Source organism: Sander lucioperca, chromosome 11 (genome assembly GCF_008315115.2).
Source record: "Sander lucioperca isolate FBNREF2018 chromosome 11, SLUC_FBN_1.2, whole genome shotgun sequence".
Lineage (NCBI taxonomy): Eukaryota > Metazoa > Chordata > Actinopteri > Perciformes > Percidae > Sander > Sander lucioperca.
In genome coordinates, this window is record NC_050183.1 from 34,507,446 (window position 1) to 34,532,901 (window position 25,456).

At 39.6% G+C, this 25,456-nt stretch overlaps 1 long non-coding RNA gene across 1 annotated transcript; it reads right to left on the bottom strand.

Moving 5' to 3' along the window:
• Positions 1 to 200: 200 nt before the first annotated feature.
• Positions 201 to 20,914, bottom strand: LOC116063482. The gene is made up of 3 exons (XR_004108284.2): positions 20,811 to 20,914; positions 9,414 to 9,416; positions 201 to 214 (listed from the first exon to the last, which is right to left on the bottom strand). It is a non-coding gene; the product is annotated as an uncharacterized LOC116063482 (long non-coding RNA).
• Positions 20,915 to 25,456: the final 4,542 nt, after the last annotated feature.

Here is a 25,456-nt window from a genome sequence, read left to right on the forward strand (position 1 = left end):
AGATCATCTGCTGATTGGGGCTACATTATTCACTCAAGATTGTGTCGTTGCTAGAAGCTAAACCAAGCACAAGCCTTGTCCAATAGACTTTATTTCAACAGTTACAGTACATGTACATATGCACATAGTAAGTTGCACTTTGAAGAGCATATGAACACAAATGTGCATGCACATTTTGTAGGAGCATGTATCATAGCCCCACATAAATATGAATCTCAAAAAAAAGTAGGCTAAATAAAAAATTATAAGAGTGAACAGGAGAAAGATGAGCTTAATATTATTGACATTTTCTCTCCCCCTCTCTTTAAAAACTGTGATGCCCTTCATGAATTTCAGGAGTATTCTACGCGCAATTACGAGCTATAAGGTCTTAATAGATGTTTTTTTGTGTTACTTTTACCCTCTGGAAATTGCTGTGATGCTTAGCCAAATAACAGTCATAAATAGATCTCACACTAAGCAAACTGGGTTCATATTTTCCTCTAAGTGGAGCACTGAAGAAATCTGGGATCTTCTCTGTTGTGACATTGGATGATGATAAAGGCACATCCCCTAAAATGCATTCTGAAGGTGTCTCTGTGCTTAGAGGACACAACCTGTATATATGACATTCCACCAGGCTATATCCCTGCGTTTTGCGGTTGTGACCTATGGGTTGGGGGTTGTGTGCCTCCGATCACAGCAACAGTCTGAGGGGAAATCTGCTAAGAGTACAGTAAAGGGAGCATGTCTTTCTCCAGAGCCTGCGGCCCGCTGGTGCTGAGTAAGCCCATGCAGCAGAGGATGCCTGTGAATTAATACTCCTTGACAGTAAATGTCAACAGAATTTAAATTACACTGCCTGCTCTCTCTCATAAGCATGAGAATGTCTTTAACTTATATTGGGTGCCATGAACATGGCCACACGAGCCTTTGGGGGAAATCTTTGTTTGCACTTCAAGATGTCTCCGCGTTTGAAACCACCAGCTCAGTGTTTCTTGTCGCGTATCTGAAACCAGCAGCAAATTCAGCAGGCATGCATGTGGCTAATTAGTTGAATTTAACCGCAATGATCATTAGCGTTGTAGACAGATCTGCTGCGATCTCAAACCCAGCGCCCTCCCTCCTCCTGGTCAATGGAGCATTTCACTGTTCATTAGAGGAAGACGTTGTGATGGAGCAGGCCTGGTTGCCTGCGTTAGTGTTAAATCCCATAGCGAGACCACTGCAGAACAGCAGCATCTATGTTAAGATGACATCTTCCTTAAAAAGCTGTTTTTTCATCATAACACTGGAGGAACATATTTTTGTAACTGCTATCATAACATGATACTGGAAGCCGTAATGTGCTAGAAGCTTGTTTTAAATGAAAGTTTTTTGGAGTGAACCAATGCCTTTTTTATTTTGTTATCTGCTCAATACATGAAACCTACTGTAGTCTCGCATTGCCAGTATCGGGAAGGAACTTGCTTTAGTGTAACATTTGCACCCTGCAAACCCCCAGTGTATGGCCGTGTGTATATTTTGTCCATAGCAAATCCCCACCAATCGGTCCCAAAGCGTCCCAGTTAGATAGTAAATGCGGTAAACATATTCTTTGTAAATCTTTACAATCATTCCCATTTCCCATTCCAAATTTTCTTCAAAAACTTGTTTTTTTCAGCTTGTAGCTTGCTAGCTCAGAGTTCGTTGTTGTTTCCAGGAGAGAACGGAGATTGAGAACGGTGACACACACAGAGAGTAGAAGGTGATGGACACCGCCGCTGGATGTCACGCAATTATCGTGGAAATGTACTCCCGTTGATTCAGACTACATGAAACACAAACACCTCTAATGCTGATATAAGGTCTGCTAATCTGTGTTAGAATTGTGTTCACATCAGAACAAGATGCATATGATTTTTATATGTAATAGGCCCAGAAGTGGACAACAAATGTAAGATAAGATATACTTTATTTCATCCCAACACTTTTTTGATCAGTGCATTTCAAAAAACTACATCTTTGTGCGCTTAAATTCACAACAGGAAGCAGAAATTAAATAAAAGGTTTAGGGGTTTTATGCACCAGTAAATTTATTTTCTGTAGTTCTACTGATATTACTGCAACATCTACTGATATTTACGGATTGCATGCTTGCTTACCTGATTAAGGCTGGGTAGACCCTAATGTAACTTATAATAAAATAAACTAATCAGCATTTAAAGAACTGCCATAATAATAATGAAAAAGCAATGATTTAGGTGGCAAAGGGAAAGCTAGAAACTGTCTCAAGTTGTTGTTTCGGAGGCTGGCATAAAAAAGTAACACAAATGTCGGCGGGCAGTGGCTACCCTGCAGTGACCCCTGGGACTGGACTTGTTTCAAAAAGAACACAGTTGACAGGCCAGCAGTATCAATGAGCTGACCTCTCTGCAGCCCACGCCAGCAGGTATTTTTCCAATTGTGTGTTTTTTCTTCTTTTCTTCACCTTGCCACAATTTATTCCCCGTGTGTTAGAAGCTGTTGAGGTATGAACTGTGGATTTCAATGGTTGTTGTACTGGTACTGAGACTGGTGATCAGTGAAATAAAGCTATACAGTCAGGTCGGCATAGACTATATGGCACATTTTATTACGCGTAATCTATCTATCTATCTATCTATCTATCTATCTATCTATCTACACTGTAAGAAAAAATTCCGTAGAAAAACACCCTGCAACGCCCTGCAGTGCCCTGCTACGCCATGAACTACTGCAACTACTATTTCTAGTCATAGTTCCATTATCTTTATTGTGGCTATTATTGCCACTGTTCATCACACCCCCAACCGGCACCGTCAGACCCACCAAGAGCCTGGGTCTGTCCGAGGTTTCTCCCTAAAAGGAAGTTTTCCTCACCACCCGAGGTTTCTCCCTAAAAGGAAGTTTTCCTCACCACCCGAGGTTTCTCCCTAAAAGGGAGTTTTTCCTCGCCACTGTCGCACTAAATGCTTGCTCTTGGGGGAATTACTGGAATTGTTGAGTCTTTGTAAATTATAGAGTGTTGGCTAAACCTACTCTATCTGTAAAGTGTCTTGAGATAACTTGCCATGATTTGAAACTATAAATAAAATGTAATGGAATTGAATTTCTACGGACTCTTCAAACAGTGTATCTATCTATCTATCTATCTATCTATCTATCTATCTATCTATCTATCTATCTATCTATCTATCTATCTATCTATCTATCTGTCTGTCTGTCGGTCTGTCTGTCTGCTAGCTAGTTAGCTTTGCAAAGACCTATCTATTTGCTGGACTGCAGGTTTCACATTTACCTTTAGTGTAAATTGCAAATGTTACTGAATGTAAGCACACTGTCATACCAGAGCTAGGGAAGGGATATTGCAAGTCAACAGCATGACATCACCTTTACCTGAATATGCTTTAATAAGCTAATTGACCTTTTCCCATCACTGGCTCTTTCACGTCTTAAGCTGGAGGAAATGTTGAAAAGTGAGTTTCTCCTTTTAGAGAGTACACACAAATAACATTGTTTCTTTACTTAGTTTTTTTCAAGGGGTTTAAGTTAAATGAGCAGACTTTGTCCCATCTGGGTGAGATGGTTTCTTTCATCTCTAACCTCCCATATTAGTTGCAAGTATACCTAACTATCATCAACTCTCCTTTCTTTGCGTGCTGAAGAGACAGAGGGCAACCGTCTCCTTTCATTTATTTCCACAGTAATACTATTGTGGTGCGGGAGAGCATAGCATTTATTAAGCTATTTATAAAATGTAGTTGGAATATATACATGTCAGATGTGATTCCATTGCAGTTGTTGTGCCATGTGTTCCAGCAACATCCCAGACTGTTCAGCAAGGAGGCCACATTATAACCTATAAACATCAAAATTTCTACAGTGTCCCACTGTAGTTTTTTCAGGGGATGCATTTGTGACACCCTTTGCTTTGGATTCCAAAGTGTATTGTTTAATGCTCTTTAAAGCTTGTCTCTGTAAGTATTCACATCTGTCTTTGAATTCTCTATACTACAGAATTGTGGTGCAAGAAATGTCAAGACGGATCTTGACTCCACCTCCGTCCCTACCCCCTCTAAAACCACTTAGCCATGCTGAAGTGCACTTTGTCCGTAACTAGATATAAAGGCCCTTGTGCTCCATTTGGAGAAACCGCGGTGTCCAAAGCATTGAGTGTAAAGCGCACATCTCCTTGTATATGTAATTTTCTGTGCAAATATGTGTTTTGTTTACAGAGGGGGAAAAGGTTCATTGGCAAACCAAGCATGAAGTGGAAAAAATATGATTCTGATGGAGCATGAGTGGTCAGTTAGAGATGTGTGCTTTCTTTTCTGTCTTGACTATCCTAAGGTCATTTCTTTTATTCTGTTAGCTCCACAGTCTACCCCATCCAGCCCTCAAACCCTATTTTATCTATTTAATTACAGTCCTCACGAGCAGACACATACGTTATAGAATTTGGTGTAAATAGAAGAATCGTGCGCTGTAGTTTTGCATAATCTTTGACATCGGTCTTGTGTATGAGACAGCTATATCTGCATCTGATTGCCATTCTCAAGACTGAAGGGCAAGAATGAGATCCGTACTTCGGAAAGGGCTCCAAATTGAACGCCAAGGGCCAGGCTTCTCCCCAGTGGGAGGCAATGGCGTGTCCATGTGGAGATGACCACACATCAGACAAATTGGAGCACAATTTTCCAATTGTGTTATCATCATAAGGAGACAAATATAATACAGCTGGAGTTGGGACAAACGTGCCGGCCTCGCTAAAAGTAAATGAGGGAATGTTAAAGTTGTTCAAACAAAGCCGGCTACTCTTGTATTAATATTTTCATAAATGCTGATGTTTTAAAGCATTAGAAGTTGTAATGATAAAGAAACATTTAGATTTGAAATTGAAACTGTAACGTTCCCTTTAGGCCACATGGCATAACCATTTTATTCATAGTAATACACTTGTTCTGCTCTTAAGCAGACACATCTCTCATAGCCTGTGGTGTTTTTGCTCAAAGCTTTATCCAGAGGGAAGAGCAGCCACATCTCTGTTAGTACTCTATTGTTTATTTTCCTCTTAAAATGAGTACAGCTATGTAGTATTAACCATTAGTTTAACAACCCTGCTACTAGATCGATAAGTTTTCTAGCATCTGTGGAGCATAACATGAAGTCTGTTTCTGTAAAAAAGAACTGACGATTTTAAAGTTAATGCTTCAGAATTAGCACTCGGTCTCTGTACTGATGTTAAAGCGTGTTTGGTCGCCTCTTGTTTCATTAGAGAGCCCCTCTTTGTGGGCTTTCCTCTCTGCTCTACAAGGGCCTTATGGCTCAGACAAGAGAAGCAAAGAGAGCAAACACGCTGTGACAATCATGTCCTCCTTTTTATTCCGGAGCTTTCACCATTGGCACGATGGTTGGCCAGGTTAATGTCTCCATACAGCATGTCAGTAGAAGCATCCTCTCCACTAGATGTGCGCACTGGTGTGACGGCTAGCTCCGACCGGTTTTGCTGGGAATATTCCACTGGAACAAAACCACAGGAAATGTATTTATATTTATATAATCATATATATATATATATATATATATATATATATATATATATATATGATTTTGAGTAAAGGTGAGAATGTGGGTGTTGTTTGTCACGTGTATATAACAAAAAAAAGAAAAGTGAAATGGTCAGCTAATTTTATCTTCCCTGTCTTTATGTAGGCCCTGATAAATTCACATCAGCGTTGCATGGACGAGTCACATTTCTTCTCTTCACTGCAAACGTGTGAATCATGGTATGGCAAACCTTGTTAATCTGCCTGTGTACAGTTTGTTGAGCGGTGTCACACTATTCAAAGCACTTGGGGAGAAGTGGAGCCTCTCCAGAGTTATGTACAGTCCTGTGTCATTTACTCCCTGCATGACAGAATATGCAAACCATGCATATCGGAGAGAGTGACGGCTTCTTTTAGACTCGAGTGCATTTGGCTATTTTGGACGGATGGTTTGACAAAGGCCAGTACTTCGCGAGCTTGCCGCACAAATGCTTCCATTTAAGTATTGGTTTAACTTTAAAGGAGCGACGCTCCCGCTGCTTCTAAGCAAATGTGGCATGATTGTGTGCCACAAAGTTAGTCCATTTGCCTTGACCACTGCGCTTTTACTTGACCATGCGCCTGAAATGAAGAGACATTTAGGCTACATATGGAACAGAACTGTTGCGGCATGGATTTGTTGTTCATATGCTTTGCTGAATGTGAAATTGCATCCAATTTGTTCATGGTTGTTCTGCACATTGGACGGTTGGGAATCGAGCTGTGCCAATACGCCCTTTTTACACACCTGTAGTCAACGCATTCTCATGAGCGGGTCCGTATGATATCTTATGAAAATGTATGTACACCAAAACGTATGATATCCTTCGAAATTAGGAGACCACCAGCTGGTCACGTGATGCCGGGTGGTCACGTGACACCGGCTGGCTACGAGCTCCATGACGCTGAGCGGCAGTTGCTAGTTGTTTAAACAGCTACAGAGCTTAGTGATGCCGACTACAGTAGTTGGCTGTTCAGTTACCTGTAAATGGGTGATTTTGAGCCGGGTACAGAGCACTGCGAGTCGGACATTATGGTTCAATTTAGTCCACAAAATATGAGCGTTTTACCGCAACGAAAGTTAAGATTAAGCACCAAAACGACTAATTAAGATTAGGAAAAAGATTGTGGTTTGGATTAAAACACTTCTAAGGAACGTGAAGTTCCTGGGTGAAAGGCTTTAGTTTTCCGCGGGAAGCAAACTCCGCTCCCCAGCTTGAAAGTACTGTATGTAAACGTCCACCCATCCACCCTGGCCAGCCACATTCTTATATATCGGTCGTCAATGTAGTGAATATAGCAAAAAAACATGTAATACTTACGAATTACAGTTCTTAACATTTTGTAGCTTTTTGAACAAATGGTTCATAAAAGCTGCTGTAGTTAGTGTGATCTGACACCATTATATTAAAATGTTATTAAAATTTGATTCATAAAATATATAGTTGGGGTTGCTATTCTATGCTATTTATTTGTCTTCTCCACTACATTTCAGAGAAATATTGTACTTTTCACTTCTTTACATGTATTTAACAGTTATTAGTTACTAGTTGATTTTCAGATTCAAGTTTGTCAAAAATGATGCATTGTTGTAGATTAAACTACCCAACAATAACAATAGAGTAAAATTTTGAATGTCGAACTTGTACTTACAATGGAGTATTTCTATAGTATTGCTAATAGTATTAGTATTGCTAAGAACTTTATCAAAATTGTTCTTCTGTTACTGTTTTTTTTTTTTTCCAGTGGTCAGTGAAGCTTCCCTTTAAGGATATATATAATTATTATGATTTAGGTATCCAAAAACTAGTAAAAATGCAATAGCACAAGTAGCTTGTGACTCCTTTTTAGCTTCTAGATCAATCATGATGATTCTTTCTCTCATTATTATTATTATTATTATTATTATTATTATTATTATTATTATTATTATTATTATCATGAGTACTTTAAAATGAGTACTATTTTACAAACATAAACATGTCACCTGTTTCCAGAAGCTATCATTTCATATTTTATGTATGTTTTTACATAAAAACGTTTAAAATAAATAATAACTTGCATTAAGGGAATTTGATTTGAACCAGGGATGTTTTAAAGTCTAACTATCAGCTATTAGATGAGTCATACTGGTGTGAGAATAAATGCTGTCCACAGTCAGTATATTCCTTGGATATCTAAGGTCTTCAGTGATCCAAGTGTGAGCTGTAAATAGAGAAATATATGCTGGGGCACAGTCTGTCAGATCCTCCATGATTAGGTTGCTTAACAGTTTAGAGGATGCTTTGAAAGTGAGATTTCTCCTCTCTTTAACTCATTGTCACGTTGTTTTTGAGGTCTATAGATTCTGCCTCTAATCTGTTTAGCTGTACTTAAATTGGCTGCGTTGACATCTCGCTTTAAGGTTGGGAATCCTTTTTCCCCCTGGTCGAATACCCTTTCACGTAACTTAATTTGCCATTTTGGTCTCCCAGGGACAATAATTGAGTTTAGGCGAAGTTTAAATAGCTTAAAGGACAGGGGATACAGATGGGCATCTCTGTGATTAACAAACTCCAGCCCAAGGTCTCTGTGTCAGGCATTGGATTAGGACATTACGAAGAGAATGACAGAGCTTTTTGGCACTTTATTCCCTCTCAATAACATTCTTTCACATATTAAGTTAATTCCACCCCTAGGTAGGGACTTTATCATGCAGAAGACCTTAATCCACTGTTGTTGAGTCCATCTTGCCTGAGCTTTGATGAAGCGCCCCCCCCCCGCTTTTCTGTGGGTGCAGCAGGCCTTGGTAAAGACAAAGCACCCGTGACAGAGACAATAAGATGCAGCTTGAACCACAACAAAAAGAGGTTTCATCCATTGGAGTGGAGAGAAGAGGTGTTGTTGAAGAAAACATGAGAAAGAAAGCATCAAAAGGATAAAGAAAAGGGAAGACAAATTCACACAGAAGTGCCAACACTTCTGATCAAGAAATGTATCACTATTAACGCCGTGAGTGCTTTTATTAGGTGTAGAAGGCCCGGCCCCCACTGATCTTTTGTATGGCACTTTATCTGAGGGCCACCTTTGACCCCCCTGTTGAAAAGCCCCAGTTGATATGATGAACGTAAGCTTTGGGTGTTCTTTTAGATCTCATATTGGTACTATCCCAAATTGAAAAGGCGTGTATGTGGTGCCAGCGGCCAATTTATCTTTTGGCTTCTGTCACTCTGCATGGGAAAAAAGATTAGGTCTCTCTCTCTCTCTCTCTCTCTCTCTCTCTCTCTCTCTCTCTCTCTCTCTCTCTCCCACCCCACTGCAAAATGACCACCAAGGGGAAATTGAAAAGTCAGAGCTTGAGACTTCCAAAAGCATATTAGAAAGTGTTTGTGCTTCTAATTGATTCACTTAGCTTCTGTTCCACAGGATATTGAAAATGTGAAAGTTTGTACCAATTCAAATACTGAATTTAATGATTTAGAATAAACAAATGATACTTGAATTGTTACACACAGTATGAACACAGTAACAAAACGCTGAGCAGACCATATGAGCAGTCCATTGACTACTCTATTGAAAAAATCTCTGTTGCAACACTGAATAGAATAATTAATACAGTCACCTGTCTGAACTTAAGCTGTCCTTTTGATTGTCAGTGGTGCTGAGAGTCTCTGAAGGTTTTTTGCTAACAGATGGTTGTTGTGGCTCGGCCTGGGCTGGGAATCGCTCCTTAAGAGCAGACAGAGGGTTGCAGGGGGAAAATCCCCTGTTGCCGTCCCTAAGAAGACCATAAGCTTGAGCAGAGAAAAAGAAAGAGCCCGCTACTGGTGCTAATTACCCAGAAACCACACAGAAAGTGCCCACTGTCACTAACTGAAGAGGTTCACATCCCTTCTTACACAGATAAAAGGCGTAGTACGAAAACATTTCGCAGGGGACAAAGAAGAGAAGATTACCATAATCTTTTGGTTTGTATCCCCTGTAAGCTGTCCGTGTGTCCTTTTACCTCACTCTTTCTCTTTCTCCTCCTCCTCCACCCTTTCTCGCTCGCTCTCCACTGCTCTCTTGTTTCTTCTTGTCTAAAATCTGGTTTGAAGAAGCAGAAATGGTGGGAATTGGCTTTACAGCCTAAGCCTGACAGTTGTGTTCTTCCCGCCTTCCTGTGATCATCCCTGTCATTGGTGGGCTGCTGTTGGGGTAATCAGACAATGGCAGGCGAAACGAGGTGTCACTGTGCTGACAGACCCCTCTTCATGTTATGTCATTGTTAATCCCCAGCCTTCAGCCCGCTCCCTACTGCTGCTTTCATCCAAGCATTCTCCATGAAGGGGATAGGGGATAAATATGACGCCTTCATATTTCTACATATCAAAGTGCTCTCAAGCGGCTGTTTTCTCCCTAAGTGGCGAGGGATTGTACAGCACACAACTCAGAGCGAGAACTTTTTAAATGAGGACATCACAACGGCGGCACCACATTGGCTCCCTGACTGTCCCAGTCACAGGAAGTCTGGACCAAAGCCAGTCACACAGCCAGGAAAACAGCCACATTAAAGGAGTTGCATAAACGCTGTCTTCTCTGACTGCGCATCACCCCAGAGGTCTGATCCTTTTAGCATCGGGCTGCCTTAGAGCACCTCTGCGAAGCTCATTGGAGACTGTGATGAGGCGCCAAGACACAGCGGATGAAATGGTTTCAATTAAAGGCAGAGAGTGACGGGTGACACTAAGAGCCCTGTGTCTCTGTAAGAACAACAGCAAGTAGTAGAGTCTCCGACAATCATTATCCAGTGCTTTTATAGCATCTAAAAGCTCAAAACATTCAGACTGATGGCAGAATATGTACTCAGTGTTATAAGACATCCCATAAATGGCTCCGTTTTCACTCTCTTGCTGCTGTTTTTGGTTTCTGAGTGGGTGGTTTTGAAAGGAAAACTGCTAGTTTTGGTAAAATCTCAGGTTTGTAAACGATTATACTTCTCAGCAGAGTGAGGGAGCGCACACTTGTATATTTCTCTCATGTCAATGTCAGCAAAGTGGATATTTTCATTTAAATATCATAGTTATTACATTTCCTCAACAGACCCTTTAGATCAGCTGCTTTTTAGTTCAGTGTGTTTTGAGATTTAAGACAATGAGTAGTTCCTGTTCACCTGCCTTAAACACAGGTCATGGTTTTATTTATCCTTTAACAATTTTTATCTTTTGAGATGTGACACGTTCTGCTAAAATACACTCAGCCTTTTCATTTTACTGTTTGGTTTGCTGAGCTCTGATTGCATTTGAAAGTGATGCCACAGGTCTGTTCCCATTGTGTGTGCTGTGCTGCGAGTCTGTGTCTCGTTTCTTTGACAGCCTCAGTGTGAGACTGATGTTTCAGAAGGTAGACATGTGTGCTCCCTGTAACGCTGTGTTTACAGAGCCTCCCCACAAAGTCTCTGCTCACTGCATACATGGCACAGAAGGCCCAGATGAGATAACACAGTTTACTGCTGCTCTTTCTAGAGGATGGTAGCAGCGAGGGAAAGGCAACCAGTGGACCAAGTTACACTGTGGCTCAAACTTCATCATCAATCAGAATCATAGAAGTCTTCCTGTTAACTCATCCCATCATCATCACAATCAACACCACAGTAATCAGAATAACAATTGCATCTGTCACGTCTGATTAGCCATAGTAGAAAAAGAAATGCAATGGTTTGGTTTTCTGTAAAGTACAGTCAAGACAATTTCAGAGATGTATTAAAAACTACCACAAACTATCATTCAAGCTAACATCTCTTATTGAGATTCACTGTCTCACTAAACCATTATGTACTGTAATATTGAGGTCTACATTCCAGAAAACTTGCAACCACATTTACAAAACACACACTCAGACATTTGTGAAAATGCACAATATTACAAATAATCATAAAAACGAGTATAAATAATCACACAAATGAAGCAAAAATTGGGAAATAATTTGGTAAATGTAAACTCCACCCATCAATATAAAATGATATTACATCAGTGTTATTGATATCACTTTTAAGGAGAGTTTTGAAAGAATAAATAACAATGAAAGTGGAATTCACTGCAATAAGTCTGGTATATGACCAGTAGCTTGTGGTGGCTAACTTTAGCTAATGGTAGTTAACTTAGCTACTGCTGTCTAACTGATATTGCTGAGTAAGATTACCCATTTCTAACACTTCTATACATGTGCTACTGTTACACTGTGTTTTAGCATTTAGCTTTATCTCGTAATTGTCACTTAGGGCCACAGTGGGATTTGTTCAGCAACATAGTCTCATTTAATTTCAAAATACCTCTTTTAAAAGTGTAGTTTGTGCTTCATATTTGCATTTGCCTTTCCTGCACTTATTGCCAACATTAGCATGCTAACATTCTAACATGTTCACATTTACAAAAATGTACTCACATGCCTGATATGATAAGTAACAACTCTTTTTTTATTTAGCTCAAAAAGGATGGAGATTATAATTAGCCAACTATGTTACTAGCTTGGGGAGCTTGGATTGTAAGCTTTTTATCTTGGCAATGTTTTGCGAAAGACACAGTAGGCCTACTTTCAGAATAACAAAAGTATTGAGAATTGTGTTTTCCTTTGCTGCTCAGGCTAGCAGGAGCTATCTGGATATACTGAACTTTTTCAGGGGGGGAGACCAGGCGGACCAGGAGGTATGCCAGGCTTTGAAGACAATTTGACATAGCTGCCAAACAGTGAAATTACAACTTCCGTGTCCGTCACGTGATGCCATGGGCCCCAAAAAGAACATCACAACCCCCGCGAAATGACTCGTTTCACTATCAGAATTTGATTCATTCGGTCTGACAACATTTTGAAAATCTAGAAGAACTCCATTGAAGTTAGCAGAGCGCTGAACCGGAAGTAGCCGGAGGTCTCTTAGTGCGCCTTCTCTATGGGCCCCATAGTGCAGAAGCAGCGCCAATCATCCGGGCATATTTTATACAAGGAAGTTTAACTTTTTCGGCTTCAATGCACCACTGAGCAACTCTCATAGGAATAAATGGGGTTCTGCCTCGAATGCTGTATCCAGATTTTTTTAGACATCCATCGGGGAGACTCTGGAGGGACTGCTACAACAGGGGTCCCGTGGTCGACAGGCAACCAAGCTACCACTGGCACCAGCAAGCTAAACTAATACAGCAATATTACGTTGGAGCTGCAATTTTTTCATTATCAGATATTTCTCTGGAATATACACTGAAGATCATTTGGGAGCAGGACACCAAAAACCAACTCCATCGGAACAATCTGTGGCATTACATTCTTTGATGTAAAAAAAAAACAGAAGACACATTACATATGCCCTGAAACAGCTTTCCTTGTAGCACACGTCAAAATGACAGCAGAAATATCTGGCAGAGGCCGCAGATTGCACTGAGCTGAGCACATATCTACCCCCAGATTCCTGTTACAGTCAATCTGCATTTCTTATTTAACCTGACCAAGCTCATTTACCGGGAATGAAACAGGGAGAAATAGAAAAGAAACCGGAGATGTTGCATTTTTAATCCAGGACATCAAGTAGTAGAGTTTTTTTTTGACAACAAACAGCACTTACAGGCATGTTACACACAGAGAGATTCTTCTACCCTGGAGCCCTGTTGTTGAGAAGCAGACAGAGCTGGCCCTGAACCAGTCAGCTAAAGATCATTCTCTATTATGGATCTCCCTCATTACAGCATATCTGTCGCTGAATTTAGCATCTGCACATACAAATCCCCAAACTGAATTTAGAGAACCAGCCCTCCAAGGGTTGTCAGCATCATAAATGTCCTCCAGTTACCATCACTGAATATTTACACAAATCTCTAATTGTTTCCGAATCAGCTACGGATCACTCTGGAAAACTGCAAAGGGGAAAAAAGCCTCTTTAAGAGGCTCTGTGGGATTGCATGGCTAAGTGTTATAACCATAAGCGAGAGTTCCTCTAAAAAGTGTATATATACACACCTAATGTATTTTTCATCCTTCCCAAACTGTAATGGGACCGAACAGAAGTTCAGTGTTTGGGCGCCTTCCCAACTAATTACAATCACTATCCATAATTGAAAGCCAAATGCATGGAAAATCGCTCTACATCACATTTCATTTTAGCGACAAAGCATTTCAGAGCAGCGGGTGACTTTTTTTGTGTTGTAGCTTATGCCTGGGTGGTGCAGTGCTTGATTCCGTGACAGTTTATTGAAATTATTTAGTTTGTAGCAGTCTGCGTCCAGGGATTTGCTGTCCAAAGGTGTTGGGTCTGGAATTTGAGCGGCACTTCTTAGTACTCCATTTTCCTTTGTTCTGTTTGTCTTAACACTTCATGCTCACTGCATGCTTCTTTAATGCCTCTCCATTAAAGTAGATATTTGAAATGTGTTGTTTTGAAGTTTAAATTTAGACTATTTCCCATCATCACACTGTAAATGTGCATCCACTGTATTGTAAATGCAGCTGTGCTATTAGTCAATTGGCTTGTTATCCTCTGTTAACTAAATGGATCCTGTCTGTACAAATCCCCCTCAGATGAACCTGTAGCATTCTGGCTTTGTGTAAGCTCACACATCAAAATGGAGAATTTACTTAATTCCCAAAAAGAATTGTAAATATGAGGTTGTGCTCTTTGGTCACTAAATCCAGTGCCATAGGATGGGATGTTTTATCTGATGGATCTTTTCTGCTTAACACAATGCCAAACCAATTTTGTTAATACTGTTCAGCTGTTAAAAAGATTTGGATGCCGCCTACTGCTCTGTTGCACTGTCATCTTGGATTTGTGCATCCGTGTTGGCCTGAATATGCTTTTTCTCCGGTGTGGCCAATGCGACCTCTTATAGAACCCTTGATCAAAGGATAAGGCACAGACTGTCACTTGGGCTTCCTTAGCAGTTGGCAAGAGCACTCTGAATTATTCAAACACATTCTCATGAATACGTGTGCAGCTTACAACACTGTTGATGGCAAATAACACTTATCTAAATAGAGTAACATAGCCTCTTTTGTAATTCTTACTCAATAAAGTAAAGAGGACTATCTTCATATTTAGAGCACTGCGTGCTATGGTTTGGATTGGGTGTTATTATACAGCAAGTAGCACACAGTAATTTTATGCTACTTGCTATGTATTGTAAATCAGTGGTTTCCCAACTGGGGGTTGCGAATCCCTAAAGAGACCCCAAGATAAATCGGAGTGAAAGCGGTGGAAAGTCACTAAGTACATTTACTCAAGTACTGAAGGTACATGTACATTGTTGTTATTCTATATTATGCTACTTTATACCTCTACACCACTATATTTCAGAGAAAAATATTGCACTTTTTACTCCACTTTATTTATTTGACAGCTACAGACATAACATATAATCACTTTATGAAATATGATGTCCCTATCATAAATTAAACTACCTAATACTTTTTGAAGTAGTAAAATTAGCTTACTTTGGCCTGCTACAACATCACACTTGTCGTGGAGAATTTTTACCTTGAGGAATTTTTACTTAAGTAAAAGATCTAAATTTTGTACCACTGCTGAGGCTGACATGAGCAAAGCAATTCTGTTACACAAAAATACGCTGACGTTTATTCTGACTTTTCTGTACATTTGGCTTTTTTTTTACTATAATAATACTTTTTTAAGTGTCAAAAAATCTAGCAATATGAGAAATCACATTGGTTGATCTGCTCACAACTCATGTTTATACTAAACCTGTGATAACATAGCTTGAAAAAAAAAAACATCCATGCTGTTTTGAGTGAGATACGGGTTTCTGAATGTGTCCTGCCTTCAGTCTCCAGGTGAGCTGTTCAAAATCTGCACCTGCTTTCTACGTAACTAGCCGAGACGAGGGGCATAGTTGGCTAACCGTTAGCATGCTAGCGCTAGCATGCTAGCTCGTTCTCAATGGCAAAACATTGCTACAACACACACAAATTCACCCTAATCTATAAAATAAATTGTATAGAACTACTTACATGTCCCTGTTCTGCAGGTATTCCACGCAAAGTTGGAAGTGCGCCCTTGTTTAGAAGAAGTCTCCTGGCTAATCCTGCCTTTACAGGTACAGGCCAAAGTTGGAGAAACAGCCAGCTCATGTAATCCTTACCTAGCTACTGCGCATGTGCGACTGAAAACAAAGATGTTACAGAAGTTGCGAGGTCTCACTCTGTAGCTAAAACAGAGACCTGAACACAGTGTGAAAAGAGGAGCTGCAGCAATGTGCAGTACAACAAAAATATGGTGTTTTTTGAAAATTATACCATGTAAACCTATTCTGATATACTCTCAAATTACAATTATGAACCTGAAAATGAGCATAATATGGCCACTTTAAGGGGTATGGTTAGGAACCATCACTGTAGATAACAGGTGCACAGCTGCACTCAACATACAAAAAGCCATCTTTGAAACACCACTGATACTAATCCCAGAGAGATATGATATGGGTCTCATTTTTGTAGGCAACCAAAATCATAAATGACGAACCTTAAATGAGAAACAAGAGAGTTGCCTGTGAGCATACTGAATGAAATACAATGTAATAATACATTTTATTCTTGCTGCCAGATCCTACATTTGTATGGCGGACAGAACATGACTTAAGTCTAAATAAATAAATAAATACATTCATAAATAAATGCTTAAATAAATACAGGAAAAAAAATAAATAAATACAGGAATAAATAAACAAATGTAGGAATAAATAAATGCATAAATAAATAAATGAATAAATACATACGTAAATGAATGTTTTAATAAATAAATTAAAAATAATAAATAAATGCTACAATAAATCAATAAATCCTTGAATAAATGTATATATAAATCAATAAATAAAAGAATAAATAAAAGAATGAATAAATAAATGCTTGACATATATTTTTAAATTTTTGTTCAACTACATATATTTATTTCTATATTTCTGTGTCCATATGCTAATGAGGTAGGAGGTCCTAACCTCAGTTTAAGTTATAAAAATGATCATTCTGATTAGCCGTAGTCGATGGGTTGTTGTGAGTGAAATAACATATAATTAATGAGGGAAATATTGAACAGAGTGGAGGTGCTGCCAGCTGCTGCTCCTTTGTGCACATTTATGCAGATGCTTTGCATGTCTCACAGAAAAAAATGTACACAGTGCGTAATGTTATAGGATTACGCCTGTCGCCACCAAATGGAAATGTTTGCATCAGCTGTGCCGGTGTTTTTAGAACTCTGTTTTCCCATCGAGATCTGTCCCCCGCTACCTAAACCTGAACAAACTCTTGTAGCATTTTAACAGTAAGGAAATGGGATAGATGGGAGATCAGACGTCGACACAACACCGGTGCGGGTGACACACCGCTATGTTAAAAATAGCTGCTAGCTACATGTGGAGGACGTACAGAAGCTAAATCTGTTGACATAAAAAAATATTATTTTCAGCAAATATCTTTGTTACAATACGATTGAGCCGGCAAAGTAGTTTTTGTGTTCATATGTGCAGTATTTATTCAGTTTGTGAAATCCTACGATCTCTACAAAGCTAACGTTAGCTTAAGTTGGTTGACTGACTATACAGTGACATTGGCACTTCAGTGATGCATAGCTAATGCTACGGACCTCAGTGCTAGCCGCATCACGTCGTCCAAACGTTAAATCACACCCTCTCGTGCAATATTGCTTATAGGTTTTACATCTATGGATAGAGTTTCTCCCGAACCGAATATGATCAAACACAGGATAAGCCTCATAACCAGAACATTCATGTCCAAAAACACACAAACATGCTAGCTAGCACCTTGGGTCTAGTGATAGCAGCATCAATAGCAACCACTAGCACTTTATCAGCGGCGGTTCGAGTCACGAAAATGAACATTCTGATTAATAGTGGATGATGGATTGGGGGTGAAATATCATATAATCAATATGGAAAATATTACTGTGAACATAGCAGGGAGCAGAGGAGAGCTGCTTTCAGCTCATGCCTGCTCCCTCTGCAATCAGCAATCAGTGTTGCCAAATCTTTTCAAATGAAAGTAGCTAGCACCAGCTCGCTAAAAGTAGCTAGATGACATCATAAGCAAAAGAAATAGAAATCTTTAGCCAAATAATCACAAATTCAGTACAGGAATTTATATTACATTATAATTATTACTTAGGTAACCTATATTTGAAGTAAAAAAAGAAATTCTACAAAGGGAGGGAGAAAAATCGATAAAGAATGCTCAAAGAAGGCTGGCTTGCCCAGGGCCAGGCCAGCTTAGCGGCATCTTTCTCCCGTCGCGTCCCACTGTCTCTCGTACCTACACTGGCCCCCGCACCTTGTCCCCCCTCCCCTTCTACCTGCCCGCGCAGTGCTGCTGAACATGAGGAGAGAGCAGAGAGGGGAGGGGCTGCTCCTCAGTCACAGAACAGAAGAGAGAGGTGACTGTTTTGGTGGCCACAAGAGAGAAATACCTTGCGTGCTCGCTGGACAATACTGGCATCTTTTCTACAGAAAGTCTGCGTCTTTTCTACAGAAAGTCGCCAGATTTGTCGCTATAGTCACTTTTTTGAAAAATAAGTTGCTAAGGGGGTCTGAAAAGTTGCTAAATCTAGTGACAAAGTCGCTAAGCTGGCAACACTGTCTGCAATGTCTCACTCGTTACAGTCTATGGTCTCACCGTAAGGCAAAGTAGTAGACCCGAATCGAGCTCACTCCTGTAGCCAATCATGCATTAAACTGAGGTTAGGACCTCCTACCTCATTAACATATGGACACAGAAATACAGAAATAAATAAATGTAGGTGGACAAAAATGTAGAAATACATTTAAAGCATTATGTTATTTATTATTCTTTTATGTATTCTTTTATTTATTTATTTATACATTTATGTCAGCATTTATTTATTCTTTTATTTATTTATAATACATTTATTTTGACATGTATTTGTTTATCCATTTATTATTGCATATATCTATTAATTTATTTATATCTGTATTTATTTATTCCTGTATCTATTTATTAATTCCTGTATTTATGTATATATTTATTTATACATTTATTTATTTATTGAGCCCTAAGTCATTCCATTCAGTTCCGTCCTTCATACATTTGCCTGTACAAGGTTCTCATACTGTTTACATCATTTTGTTTGTATACAGGATTTTCAGTTTTTTTGAAGATGTGGGTTCTGTTTTGACACAGGGTGGGCTTCATGGCTTTAATAGGCCATTTAGTGGGTGACTGGCCCTTGTCAAGGGTCACCTCAGGCCCGCCCACCAGGATGCTCTGGTTCACCTGCTGCAAGCAAACAGAAACATGGAGAGGTCAGAGAATCAACCTTTGGATAGATAACCTCTATAGTTTAATTGTTTTCCTGTGCTGTTGCTACACTGTTTTATGAATTTCAACTATGAATTTTTTGTTAATTTATCTAACAAAAAAGGAACGGTGCTCTGGTTTATTGGCATTTCTTTAAACCAATCACAATCGCTTGGGCAGTGCTAAGCACCGGACGGAGGGTGCCTCTGCAAAATAGCCTCGGGATGAAACTTGTTTTGGTGGAACGTGTAGGTTCAAAGGTTGTTTTAGTCGTGCAACAGAAAACTGGATTGGACAGATAGTCTAGCTAACTGTCTGGATTTGCCCTGCAGAGACCTGAGGAGTAGTTAACCATCACCATCACAAAGTAAATGGAAGGTGATGGACATCCGGCCGAAATGACGGACATCCGGCGGAATTTCTGGCGGCACCGGAACAATCCCAGAAAGGAAACATTGTCGATATAGACATGCATTTAAACTAGCATGTCTGAAGTGAACAACTAATGACAGCACAGTCTGAATTGACTTCATATGAAAGGGAATGTTGTTTGCACTAAAGGGTTTAAACGCTTTAAATCTATGTAAAAATCGAGTATGACACAGTCCAATATTTAAAATTTTGGTGCCTCTGTAAAATAAATCTGTAAAATAAATTCATGTTCTCCTCAGAAGGAAAATCTGAGGCCCACCAACATAAAAAATTCTCCATGAATGTGACTTGTGAAATTGTTTGTGTTTATCCTCTCAGAAAAGTAAAGCTATTGATTTTGTGGGCATCCGATGTCTCCTCTATTTCCTTAAGGTGAAATTTTGGAGCTGTGTTACTGACAGAGGTCAGCAGAGCGCAGAAAGACTGCGTGACCGTGCGCAAGATTGTCAGGTCATCTTTTCCAGCCTCTTCTGATTTGTAAGCATCCCACAGATAGGCCAACTGAAGAGTTAAAGGTTGGATGTGCTTATGTGTGACTCGCTGTTGAAGAAGGGGGAAGTGCCTATCAAATGCAGTTTTGTTCAGAAAGATTCAATTTGTACTATTGCCTACTCTAAATGTAAGAACACTACCCTATCTCATATAAGCAGTGTAGCAGTTGTATATAGCTTCTGGCTACACCATGTGGATTTGGCATTAAAATATAGCATTTGGGAGTTAAAAGCTTTCTTTTTTTAATGTACTGAGTAGTGACCTCTTGGAGTATCTAATTTGGCTTCCAAATGCAGTAGTTAAGAGCAATCACTCAATCACTGTTAGGACCTTTTATTTAAACATGTACCTAGCTGGGAGCTGATAAAATTAACATAACCATCATAAGGTTATGTATGATATCTGTGAAACTACATAAAAACTAATACAAATGTTCTACACTACTGACATCTATCTATCTATCTATCTATCTATCTATCTATTTACTGTATCTAATAGAGACTTTACAGTAAGTTAAACTTTGCAACATACTTGAGATACAAGTAACCTACATTGTGATTTTCCTCCCAGTAATATTCTAATTAGTGAAGCTTTGTAAATATGAATAAAACAGCAATCTAATCTGTCTAGTTTGGGCTCATTAGGAAGCTGGATAGTTTGTAGCTTATAGCCATTGCTAACTACAACAACCACAAAAGGTGACTAATTATGCTAATAACATACTTGGGACACAAATACATTGATATTCTTCCCCCAACTAATATTGTAATTAATGTAGGGTGACCAGATTTCCCGGAACTAAAACCAGGACACTTTGCGCGTGACTGTAGTGCTCGTGCACGCACACGCTTTTTACCGTGAACAGCACACGTAGGCCTACTGCTCACAACATAACGGGGTATCTCAGTTAATATTCATGAATTTTCTTGGTATTTAGCCTACATATCTAAGAAATAATATTAAAAAACATTGAGTGAGTTTCGTGTGGGACCAACTTTATTTTTCAGAATTAAAGCATTCTTTTGGAAAATGCACCCACTGAACTTGTGATTTGATTACAGCGAAGACAATGTCAGCAGTATTGACGGCAAAATAGGCTACAGAATATTTCGTTCTGTATTGACAGGTGCAATATTTGAAAATCGATAATTATTATTTATTTTTTTAAATTACATTTATATCTGCATTTATGTCAAAACCTAGAGACTTTCAAACATCAAAATGTCATTTATTAATATGTATTCATGTCAAAATGACATATAAACATCTTTTTGTATTCTATTTTGCCTGGAAACGCTTCCAACGCGTGAAAAATAGGCGTCAGTCCTATTTCTAGCATGCACGAGAGCCTGCGTGTGTGTTGCGTGACACACACGCAGGCTCTCGTGCATGCTAGAAATAGGACTGACGCATAAACATAAAGGCAGTGTGCAAGCTTTAACCTGTTAACATGGAAGCCGAAATAAAAACATACACACCATGCAGCTGACACACTCACGCCATGCAGGCAGTGTGAAGGAGGCCTAACCATTAAAACGAGACAGATAAGAAGAGGCATTGCAACAATGTTTACAAATATACATTGTAACGCTGGCTGCACAGATTATGCAGACGCAGACCGCTACAATTGACTGACACACACACACACATTGTTAAAATCATACGCTGGGCGCTTTATTAGTCTTTCTACATGGGTTTAGTTAATGATCGGGCTATAATAAGACCACCTCAGCTATGTAATCGCTGACAACCGGGACAATTTCATAGTGGTTGGTGTAAACCGGGACATTTTAGCGTCCCGACAGGCTTTTGCCGGGACTCGGGACACAAAACTCAAAATCAGGACTGTCCCGGATTTGGGACGTCTGGTCACCCTAAGTTAATTTACTTATATGCATATAATTATTAGTAACACAAACTATTGTTATAGTGTCCTTTGATTCAAGCTAATCTATCTGTATTAACAGGGAAGCTAGCTAGCAGTGCCGGTTCTACATTGAATTACACCCTGGGCGAGACCCCCTTCGAGCAAACAAAAAAAACACACAATTGCAGAATTTTGCTGAATTACTATATTATAGTGTATATTTATTTTAAGTTCTGATAACTTATACTGTCATATTTTGTGCCGAATTGTGTTCATTGTCTTTTGAAAATGTTGGAGGTGGAGATTGTGCAACTTAAAAAGTGTTTCCTGTTGTAATTGCAATAGTTAAATAACTCTAATAATTCTCTTAAGTGTTTTTCAAATGTTCTAATTAAGGATTTGTGCAATTGAGAAATATAATTTTCTTTCTTTTTTTCTTATTTTCTCTTTCACTTATGTTGTTATAATAATATATATAAATATGCCAAAAATACAATCAGCTAACTATTATTTTTTGACACATAACCGCGATCAGCTTCGTGGGTGCTCAGTATTAGCGGAGCACCAACGGTAACGGCGCCAATGCCCAGCAACCCGTTCGACCCAGAGGTGAACTGTCCCCTGCTCCCCCCTCCCCTTTTCCCTTCTCACAGCTTCTCTGTGCAGTGTGCACGGTACCTTCTCAGCAAGCAGGGGCACCAATTTGTCAATTCCCCACACGGTGAAATGATAGATAATACAGTTGAAAACAGCTTCGAGGATTTTTTTTTTTTAAGTGCTCGTGCTGCCCCCCATATGTCATGAAAAAATGCCGCCCCGGGCGGCCGCCTGCTTCGCCTGTGCCAAAAAATGCTACTGCTACCTAGTTAGCTTGCTAATTGCAAAGACAGGTTAGGTGACAAAATATGCTAACTTGGGATAAAAGTACATTCTAATTTTTATTTTTGTTTTCAGTAACATTTTCATTAGTGTACTTAAATGTATATACAGTAATTAACAGTAACATTAGTATTCTTCTGGTGTCTTTTGGTTCAAGCTAATCATGTAGCTGCTGTATCTATTTCAGTAATCTCACCTTGACTGACACACTGGTTTTCAGTTGCTCGTCTTTTCAGCCTCAGTTTACATCATATTGTTGAAAAAGAGTGAAGGGAGATGAATATTTCAGCAGCTGAGTGAGCATGAAGCACCAGCAGGGCTTCATACCATCTTGTTTGCACTTACTACAGCCATTAAGTTTACAAGCAGCATTTGTATTTATCACCAGGCTTGGATGGTTAGAAGCAATCAAATACCAAACACAAGGAGAGAAATACAAGGTTCAGGTTGGCATGTGAAGAAAAACTGAGGTGAAGTGCTGACATGCTGATGTCTTAGCAGATAACACTTAAATCATTTTCCTCCAAAACTTCACTGGTAAGGGTTCAAAGAGATATAGCCATAATACAAATTTTTGGAGTAAGTAGTGGTGTTTGAAGTTATTTTATGGGATTTTGCTGTAAGGCCCAGAATTGATTTGCAGAAGGGATAAAAGGAAGATACTTTATCTTCGGAGCTTTGTCGGAAAAAGCTTAGCATCCATTGGTAGTTCCGCCAATATGCCTGCAGGGCATGGAGGTAGGGTGAGAGGGGGGTTGCTGGCATTGACATTATATACCAGAATGAATTGTGCTGAGTTTACACCTCCTGCTGCTTACGTTCTGCTCTTTCATAATCTTTCATGAACCATACAATGTTTTATTTAATGTCCTGGGTCAGAGAGAAACTTGAGAAAAAACAAATTAATAATGAAACGCATAGTACTGGCGAGGGAAAGAAGAAGAAAAAAAAAACTTGGTTTGAGGCTCCTCAGCAAACAGGTCAGAAGGACCTTTTGAAGTCTACTGCTTCAGTGCAGTCAATAGTTTAAGAACTTGTGTTATTTCTGAATGTAAGGCCAGCTTGGACTTTTTCCTACCTGAAAATGCCAAATATCTCATCGCTGCTGCCCAGTGTCTCACTGCGGTCCTTGAAAGGCTATTCAAGCAGCCAAGAAAAAAACAACTCAGTATCTCAGGTTGGTACTTCAGTGAAAACAGTCCATGACCGAGAAATTATTCTGTAAATACACTTTGGTTTGATTTGATCTTGGTGGTTATTTTAACTCACAGAAAATGTCTAATGTAAAGTTAGACGTGTGTGGGTATATGTGTATATGTTCCACATCATTACACTAGCGCTTATTCCCTCTACCCCTTTGACATTAGCTATTGCTATCAGTACCAAAGGGAGCAAGCATATGCCATAGCAATAATGTTTGTATTCCCTGGTGAATCCTCATTTGCCGTCTGTTTAGATGTGTAAGGAAAGCCAGCTCTTGGCCTCCCTGCCTCTCAGGTCTTAATTGCTTAATTACAGTCATTATTTGAACTGAAAGCAAAATCACCTGGCGCCCTGACATCATGCTGGCCTTACTGAAACAAAAAGAAGTGCTTTGAAAAACTGAGTGGATGTTGCAGGGGTCTCTAGAGAATGAATGAAGATGCCTACTGTGTGATCTACAGGGTTATGATGTACTCACTTACATACACAAGACAGCCTGCATGCATATACAGAATATCCACTTGCATGTATCTGAATTCCCCACGTCTCTAGGACATTTCAGTGCTATCAGATGAAACAGCTCCATATCAGAGACGCGGTACCTTCAGAGGAAGGTCCAGGGGCTGTGTGACTTATTCATGACTCTCCTGGTGCTCTCTGTCCCGGGCCTCTCCGCTCTGAACTGTAACCTGTGTTGGCTCACAGACCAGCTCTTTGCCTTTTCATGTGCTGCAGCTCGCTCATCCTGTTTAAAAAATAAACAGTAGGTTGCATCTGTGCTAATAATTAATGTGCAGGGAGTGGGGAAAGGTGTTTATGTGGGGAAATGAGATTGCATTAGCACCTCCTCCACTATGAAATTAGCTCCAGTTGAGGGTTTACCACACATATTTCACCTATATTTTTTCACCATTTGTTTGTTGTTTTATACATCAGAGATTACCTTGCACGGCAGCTGGATTCTCACATTATCACATGACGTTGATAATGTTACAGGGATAAGAAAGGGCAGGAAAAGTAGGAGAGGTAAACCCAAACTATTGTTAAGTTTTGCATTTTGCAAAAAAAAATGATGTTCGTTAACAGTCTGCCCACTTTTTTGGAATAATTCATACATCAGTCAAAAATGCCTAGCCCAACTCCAAATACCAACAAGATTAAATTTACAAATTGTTGCACTGAAGAAGCCGGATCCAGCCATGTTTAATATGTTTAGCTAGCAGCGTGTCCTTGCTAGCAGCGTCCATGCTAGCAGCGTCCATGCTAGTGTCCATGCTAGCAGCGTGGCTTTACGGATGGCAATGTCGGTCAGTCGGTCCACCGTTTTGGTCCAGGCTGAAATGTCTCAATTACTATTTGATGGATTGACAAGACATTTTGTACAGACATTTGTGGTCCTCAGAGGATGAATCCAAATGACTGGTGATCCCCTGACATTTCATCTAGTGCCATATAGCCGCTTTCCGACCGGAAGGATTTTTGCAGTTCCTAGAACATAACGTTTCCCTTTTTTTCTCGTGTTCTGACTGGACCAATTTGGGGATTATTAAGTTCCTCTGACCGCAGTTCCTGTAACTCTTTCAGCTCCTACATCAGGGCAGGGTCTTTTCCCTTTTCCCTTTTCCACATAGGAACCCTTAGTGACCTAGCAAAGTCTGAAAGACAAACAGTACATATTCTTCACTGTCTGTTGCAATTCGCCTAAGTATGCTAACTCATAAGACAAACATCACGCATTCAA